This window comes from Salvia hispanica, chromosome 4 (assembly GCF_029641045.1).
Source record: "Salvia hispanica isolate PSC_SH4W2 chromosome 4, Shi_PSC_v1, whole genome shotgun sequence".
In the NCBI taxonomy this organism is placed as follows: domain Eukaryota; kingdom Viridiplantae; phylum Streptophyta; class Magnoliopsida; order Lamiales; family Lamiaceae; genus Salvia; species Salvia hispanica.
In genome coordinates this window covers 60,056,433-60,064,762 of record NC_142695.1, presented here as the reverse complement: position 1 = coordinate 60,064,762, position 8,330 = coordinate 60,056,433, and positions in this window count along the sequence as shown.

The following is an 8,330-nucleotide window of genomic DNA, read 5'->3' as shown; positions in this document are numbered from 1 at the left end:
CGACGTGATATAAAAAAGGTTGCAACTCCTATCACGCTGGGTTTATGAAGAGTTTATGAAGATAAATTATAATATGAGATTGCGTGACATTTCCGAAGAATAATAATAACAGGAAAAATAATGATAGAAAATCAAAATAAAATCAAAGAAAAAAAAAGGATGAAATATACGTGTAGAATAATGGTAGAAAAACAAAACAAAATAAAACAAAATCAATGATAAAATGAACGTGTATATTGGATGGAGATAATCATGGGATGTTAATAACAGCTGCATTTAGGATTATACCTAAACTAACCTTTTCTTTATTTATAAGTAATATTACTAATTACACATGGCAAACAATTCGGCCATCAGATGGAAAAAATCAATGGTTTGGAAATTGTTTTATGTTTTACAAATACTTAGCATAATGACCTGAATACATCCCTAATATATATATATATATATATAGGGATGTATTCAAATCCTCTTCATATCTTTTGTCCTTTTTCCTTCTTAATCCTAGCCCCACGATTTTGTCATCTGACGGTTAGATTAATGTCACGTGTCATTTAATAATGCACATTTTCATTCTAATAATGCAACATTATAGACTAATAATGCATTGATCACAACCATCCAATTCAAGGATCCAAGGGCTGAGGTTACGAAGGAAATAGGACACTTAGGGTGCAAAGGAGCCTAACGCACCCCTATAATATTATAACAAGTGGCGGATGCAGGATTTTAATGGTGGGGAGTCTAAAAATAAAATTAAAAAATATTTCCTCCTTCCCACAAAAAAAGCACTTTTTCCTTTTTAGTCTATACCACAAGAATATGCACTTTCTAAATTTGAAAAAAACTTTTTTCCTTATTACTTTACCAATTATGCATTAAAACTTGTGTCTAACCAAAAGTGCATATTCTTGTGAAACGCATGTGGTATATATATATATTAATTAAATCATAATGTATAAATATAAAGGTCAAAATACAATCATATCATGACACTTCCACTCTGGCGGGAACCGTCCCTCAATCATATCATGACACTTCCTTATATTGAATCGTGCGCGTGGTGAGTCTCATTTGATAACTCCTCAAGAGGAGCTTGAAATAAGGTTTTATTATTCCGAACCTAGCTAGTTGGAGTTTGATTACTCTATGAATAATAAATAAGAATTTCTTGCTAAGTCCACTCTTGGAGTTAATAAGATATTAATTAATTAAGTCCATAGCAGACATTAATTAATTAATGGATGTTTCTATCTTAAGCGCGGGAAATATATATCAAGCAATGGAAACCCGGATTACTTATAATTTTGGATTTGGACGGGGAGTGCAATATTATTTTGTAGTGGCTGCTCGTAATATTCCAATTAAAAGCTTATATTAAATTGAGGTTCAATTTAATTAGTAAAAAGCTAATTGGAGGAGCCCATATCCAAAACCTTTCATATATCCCTGTCTGGGCCCAATATGTGACTTAATATAAATAGGAGAATAAAGGAGACAGAAAACACACTTGTTTACTTCAAAATTTTCGTCCCCCTCTCTATATTCAAGAGGGACGATTTTTCTCTCCTCTGTAGGAAAGGTTTTCCGTCTTCTTTATTTAAGTCCTAGTATACTGGTGAGATCAGCCCACCCTGATATCAGTTTACAGTCTGGGAACCAGACAGAAGATCTGTGATTTAGTACTAAAGATCTTCACGTGGAGAAGGAGCGTCATCAAGTTAAAATAGCTAAACCGTAGAAAAGCATGTTTTAGGTTTTAATAAATTTAAAGCATGATTTATTTGAGTTATGAGCATGATATATGTGATTATTGTACGAATAGAATTTATCTAAATAATCGACTAAATAGATCTTGATCATCTGATTTATTTGAATGAAAAATTAGCGCACGCTTCCGCTGCTAGTCCCTTCACTACAAAGAGGAGTTGTGATTGAGAGGGTTATTATTTATAATAAGGGTGTGTTTGAATTGGTAAATATGGGCATTCATAAAGCATTTAATGGCCCAACGTAGTGTTTGATTCGTTGGTTAAATTTTCTGTGTGACTTGTTTAATGAGCAAGGGCCTGTTGAATTAAGGCTTTAAATGACTGATTTGTTATCATGAAAAATTTAGTGATAATAATATGTGTAACACTATTTCAATCTTAAATATCCCTGAAACATCTATGTCAATAATAGTTCCGCTGGTGGATAACTTCGACCTGAGCTCGATTAGGATGGTTTCATCAGGGGCGGCGTCGCTGAGGAAAGAGCTGGAAGAGGCTTTGTTCAGCCACATGTCGCAAACGGTTTTGGACAGGTGAAAAGTAAAAAATAACTGATATACCTAACTTTGTTTTTCATGTCCTTTAAATGATCATTTAATACCGAAAACAGTTAATTCAATTTAATTACTCCCTATATTTGTGTAGAGATTATAAGAATTATACTAATAATTGATTTACTTTATTTACTCTAAATTCAGTGTGAGGAAAATTAGTTGGGTAGGTGGAGGAATGTGAAGTTAGGTCAGATTAATTTGTCCTTACTCCTTATTGATGTGTTGCATATATAACTAATCGATTCAAATCCTTATTATGGTATCGCTTGCATCTAATACTTTGACAATTTTGAATTATAATATAACTAAATATTACTTACGAAAAAATATAGTATGGACAAACAGACTAGGAAATTTATGTTTATTAGGCAGCCCATGAATTTATTATTTTTATCTAATATCATGAATTCCTTGTGGTCTATCGAACCCACCTAGAATAATGGACAAACAAGCTAGGAAACTTATGTTTATGGTTTCGGTTTCGGTTTCGTTTCCAAATTGTCGGCTTTTTGCAGTTCCGGCTTGATTTCACGGTTTTTCGGCGGTTTTTCGCGGTTCCGGCACGGTTTCGGTTTGAAAATTTTTTAACCTGAACCAAACCACAGTTCAAAAATCCACGGTTTTGGTTCGGAACCGTAACCGGCGGTTATGGTTTTGATTTCGGTTTTAACCGCCGGTTCGATAAACCTTGGGCATGTCTACTTAATTCTATATACACTCAACCTCCGGATATATTTAATTTTGATTTGTCATTTACTAAGTCGCGTCTATTTATTACGGAGTAGTACCTTTTTCATGCTTATATATTTTATTTGTGTAAGCAATCAGTTTTTCGTCATGTAATTGTTTGTATTTATCTCCCTATTTATTCGAGCCATTGTATCTTTGCAATAACTAAGTTATGTGGTGATATTTTGCCATCTCCAACCATCTCCAACCATTTACGCCAAACTCAAACCCATTTTTAAGTATATGTCACATCAAAAAGTAGTTTTACTCCAACCATTTACACCATCTTTAAGTTTACACCATTTTTGAGTATTTCTCTAACAAAATTTTGGAGTAAACACCATATTTGGTGTTATTTCATTAAAAAACTCAAAAATGAGTTTGAGTTTGGTGTATGGTTGGAGAAATTATCTACACCAAAAATGAGTTTTGGCGTACGATTGGAGATGGTCTTATTATTTGATACTGCAAAACCTCACGCAACAGTACTTTTCTTTTATGTATGGTCTTTTGTAAATTAAAACAACACGAGCTTTACTAATTCTTAAGGAACAATGACACTTTGAATTACAATAAATTTTATTTTATCGTAAATATATTTAATGACTGAAATACCATGAATATCTACTACCGATAATTTACCAAAAACATTTCAGGTTATGTAGCCCAAAGTATAATTATATTCTTTTTGGAGATCAATTGTTTGTCTTAGTATCACTATTTATTCAACCATTGAATAATTTTATAAAGTCAATTGTGATTTTATATCGATATTCGGCAAGCCACGTCGATAGTTCACGGCCATTTTTGCATTTTCAACCATACATTCAATAGCATCTTTTAACACGAAAAATACATTACTTTTTCAATCATTCATGGACGAAAAAGAATAGGAACTTTACTGGTTTTTGACAAAAGGCTTTTAGACTATTTGATCGGTCGTTGGAATCTTGTTCCTGCAATACAGCTGTTGCAATGAAAGATACAATAAATAAATTTATGACTTATGACTAAATTTTTTGGCCCTTCTTAGTATGATGGATGGAATAAGGAGGGAATAGAATGGAGATAGAAATGGAAGGAGATTTCATTCCATTCTTGTGCTTGGTGAATGTAAGGAATACAAATGTAATGGAATTTTGTAGTGTGGTATAATGGCGAAGCCACGTTGAGGCCAAGGGGAAACTAGTCCCCCCATCAATTTTCCTTCTATATCTTGTATATGTAATAAATGGTTTATATATGAAGGTAGTAGCGCAGTTGGTGTGAATCAGTGCCTCATGTTTAATTGTCATGTGTACGAAACCCCACTAACAACATTTTTCTTGCTTTTGTTTCTCTGCTATATATGCAACTTTTTTTAATTCTTTTTCTTTTGTTAATTCTTTTTTTGTTTATGCATATGTATATTTTATTTTTCTTTGCTTTCAATTCTTTATAACATAATTTCTATTTGTTCTCTTTTGCACAACTAATTATGTCACTTTTAGATCTTTGTCATTTCATAATTGCTTTCTTCCATATTACACTCATAATAAACAAGGCTTAAAAATAATTATTGTATTCTATTTGTTATAGTTTGTATTTTCGCTGATATTTTTTTGGAAATATTTAAACATCATAAAAAAATTGTTTCCATTCATTAAATTTACGTTAAAATTGAAAATATCAAATAATCAAGCTTCCGACATCATGAACATCAAAAAAATCCTTTGACTATCAAAATTAATTTGGGCCCCCCATTGTAAAACTTCTAGCTTCACACACAGTAGCTTCGCCACTGTGTGAAGTGTGTGTGCACAATGTGTGGTGTATGTAGTGTGTGCATAGTGTGTGAAGTGTGTGTGCGCAATGTGTGTGTAGTGTTATTTTTTTTTAATAATTAAAAATTAAATTTTTTTAATTTTATTATAAAATTTAAAAATTATTAAGTGAAGTGATATTGAATTTAAATATAATATAATATAATATGTAGTAGAATTTTGTTAAAATTTAAATTCAGAAAAAAGGAGAATAAGAATGAAATGGTCATTCCTTAGCTAAATGGATGGAATGAAAATTCTCATGTGGAATGGAATGACCATTCCAAATGAAATGGTGATTTAGAGGTGATATTGAATTTAAATATAATATAATATAATATGTAGTAGAATTTTGTTAAAATTTAAATTCAGAAAAAAGGAGAATAAGAATGAAATGGTCATTCCTTAGCTAAATGGATGGAATGAAAATTCTCATGTGGAATGGAATGACCATTCCAAATGAAATGGTGATTTAGAGGTGGCCAAACCCAACCGGACCGGCGGTTAACCGCCGGTTCCCAACCGGCGGGTCGGAACCGGAACCGGACGGTTCGAAATCCGGTTTAGGGTTTATAACGGGCCGGTTACGGTTCAAAAAATATGAAACCGGAACCGGCGGTTAACCGCCGGTTAATCGGGAAAATGTAGCCGTCGCCGGTAGGTTCCTAGGGTTGCAGGCGTAGGGCTGAAAAAGGTCGGAAAACCACCGGTTTCTGACACAAAACCGCCGGTTTCCGACGGTTCAGGGCTAGGGTTGCAGGCGTAGGCGTAGGGTTGCAGCGTAGGGTCTGAAAAGGTGTCGGAAACCGCCGGTTTTCGGTCAGAAACCGGCGGTTCGATCAGAAAACCGGCGGTTTTCGACTGTTTTCAAAGTCTCTTTGGATTTTACTAAAGAATTTAAAAGTTATAACTATAAGATTTAAATAAAAAAAATAAGAACCGGAACCGAACCGGAACTGCTGAAAAACCGGCGGTTAGTAACCGGAACCGGAACCGGCGGTAACCGTCAGTTAAACCGAAACCGGATAACCGGTATCCAGGCCGGTTACGGTTCAAGCATTCGACGAACCGGAACCGGCGGTTCCGAACCGGAACCGGCGGTTTTTGAACCGTGGCCATGTCTAGGTGATTCCTAAGAAAAAAATTTACAATAAAAGGGAATGTCATTCCATTCGACCATACCAAGAAGAGCCTCAATGTATTGATTTACTCTGTGAAAAAATGCAGATGAAACTCGAACTTATCTTTCCAATGCATTCTTGTTGATGCGTTTTTATTTAATTTGTGTTTAGAAATTGTAATCTTGTGTGAAAAAACCAATATAAACAACTTAATCGGTTCTTTATCTACATATATGAAAAATTGCAAAATTTGTATAATATAATTTGAAATTGGTTTAATTGGTACTTTATATAAATAAACGCAAAATATATAAATTCATTTCGATATATATATAATGAAAGAAATTAAGATGGTTATGGTCCATTGATTAGTTGGTTGTAGTACTACAATTTTTTGGGAAATCCTCCACATACTAAAATTAACTACCCTACACAAAATTAGAATTGGGAAAAACTCAACCACTTATATTTCCAACTAACTAAACCAACTTCACCTAAAATATTTCGTATATATAAATTCCACCTCTTCTCAAAATCTAACTCCATCTTCATTTCTTGATCACAACAACTAAATCAAGCAAAATTTTTAGGAAACCACAAAGTTTAGCAATGGCTGCATTTAGGCCAAAAGTTTCAATTATTTTTTTGGTGGGAATGTTGGCATGTTTGGTCCTAGTAAACCAAGTCCGTGCCATGGACCAAGCCGGACACAGCATACACACTTTCCGCGAGCTTGCTAACGAAGAAGCCGATGATACTCGCGATGAGCCTGTTATAGGCACCGTGAAGAAAATATATGGCGTTCCTAATGAAGATTACGTTGACGACAGTGAAGGACACAGAATTTATAATGAGGGGGTATGATAAATAATCCTAATGATTTAAAGTTTCAAAATTCGACGAACCTTTTATCTTCTTTCTAATAGATTTATTGCAACCATAATCTATATCATTTTTTATTAAAAATATTTATCGTATGTAAAAAAGAGTTACTTGTTGGTATTATTAACTTTCACTATTTAAAATAGATTTTCTTACATAAACTTAAATGTATTAGGAATTGAAAGCACGTTCTATTGTTCTAAAATAATAATGAGATTAAAATTTTAAAATAATAATGAGATTCGAACCCGCGTCTCCCACTTAATATAGTAGACCCTTCTACCACTGGACCACTTGCTAGGATATGTTTTGGGTGGACTCGTACCCCTTTGTTCTCACATGGATCCGCCACTGGATGACGATATACCGAAAGTTATCATTTTGGGACAGTAAGATGTGTACGTGTGCACACGTATGTTTATAAATCTTTCATCTCATGGGAGCTCGTTTATTTTCTACTCCCTTTATCAGTCATTAAATGTTTCATATTTCAATTTTTGTATGCCAGACATTAAATGCCCTTGAATAAATATTATTTCAGGTTTTTTCGATATTGTGATTTTTTATGTATTAAAATAGCTATTTTCAAGTTTAATTTAATAATGAGACACACTCTGGTGCACTTGTCGAATAATACTCCCTCCGTCCACAAAATAGAACATATTTATCATTTTTGGTCGTCCACAAAAAAAATAGAGCACATTCATTTATAGAAAATTTTCAACAAAATAATAATCTTACACATAATTTTATTTACCACTTATGCCATTAGAATTAAAACTTCTCTCTTACATATACTTCTGTCTTACTTTTTCTCTTATCTCCTACTTTTTTTTCTTATCTCTTACTTTACCAATTCAATATTAAAACTCGTGTCATACACCAATTATCCTATTTTTTTTGGACGAAGGGAGTAATATTATCCTCAATACATGAATAATACGGAGTAGTTATATTTTGTCATTTTGAATATGTCTCGAAAATTTTGGATATTTTCTAACTTCCCTTTTTAGGACATTTTTTAATATCTAATTTTCCATACTTATTTACCAAGAATATGGCCAATATATCATTATAAGTCGGATTATATCTACATTCACTGATTCACATAACACACTATCTAATTTTTATTAAAACTCGTTATTACACCAAAATAAAATAAAATCCGAATTAGATTTATGGCTACATATTCCATCATTTATGGCACATTTTTCCTTAGGGAATAGACTTAAGAGATACTACAACTTAAAAAGCTCAATTAATTATGAGCCCCAAAATGTAACCCTACATATTAGTTAGGGAATGCCACTTGAAAATCAATACAATAAACCAAAATAAATATTATTAGAATTTTAAAAGAACGATCTGATTGTAACCAAAATGTGCTGCTATTAATGATGCATCAGATTCAGCTCAATAAATCATCGATATTTCTAGACTTCAAATATTATATAATACTCGATCAATAAG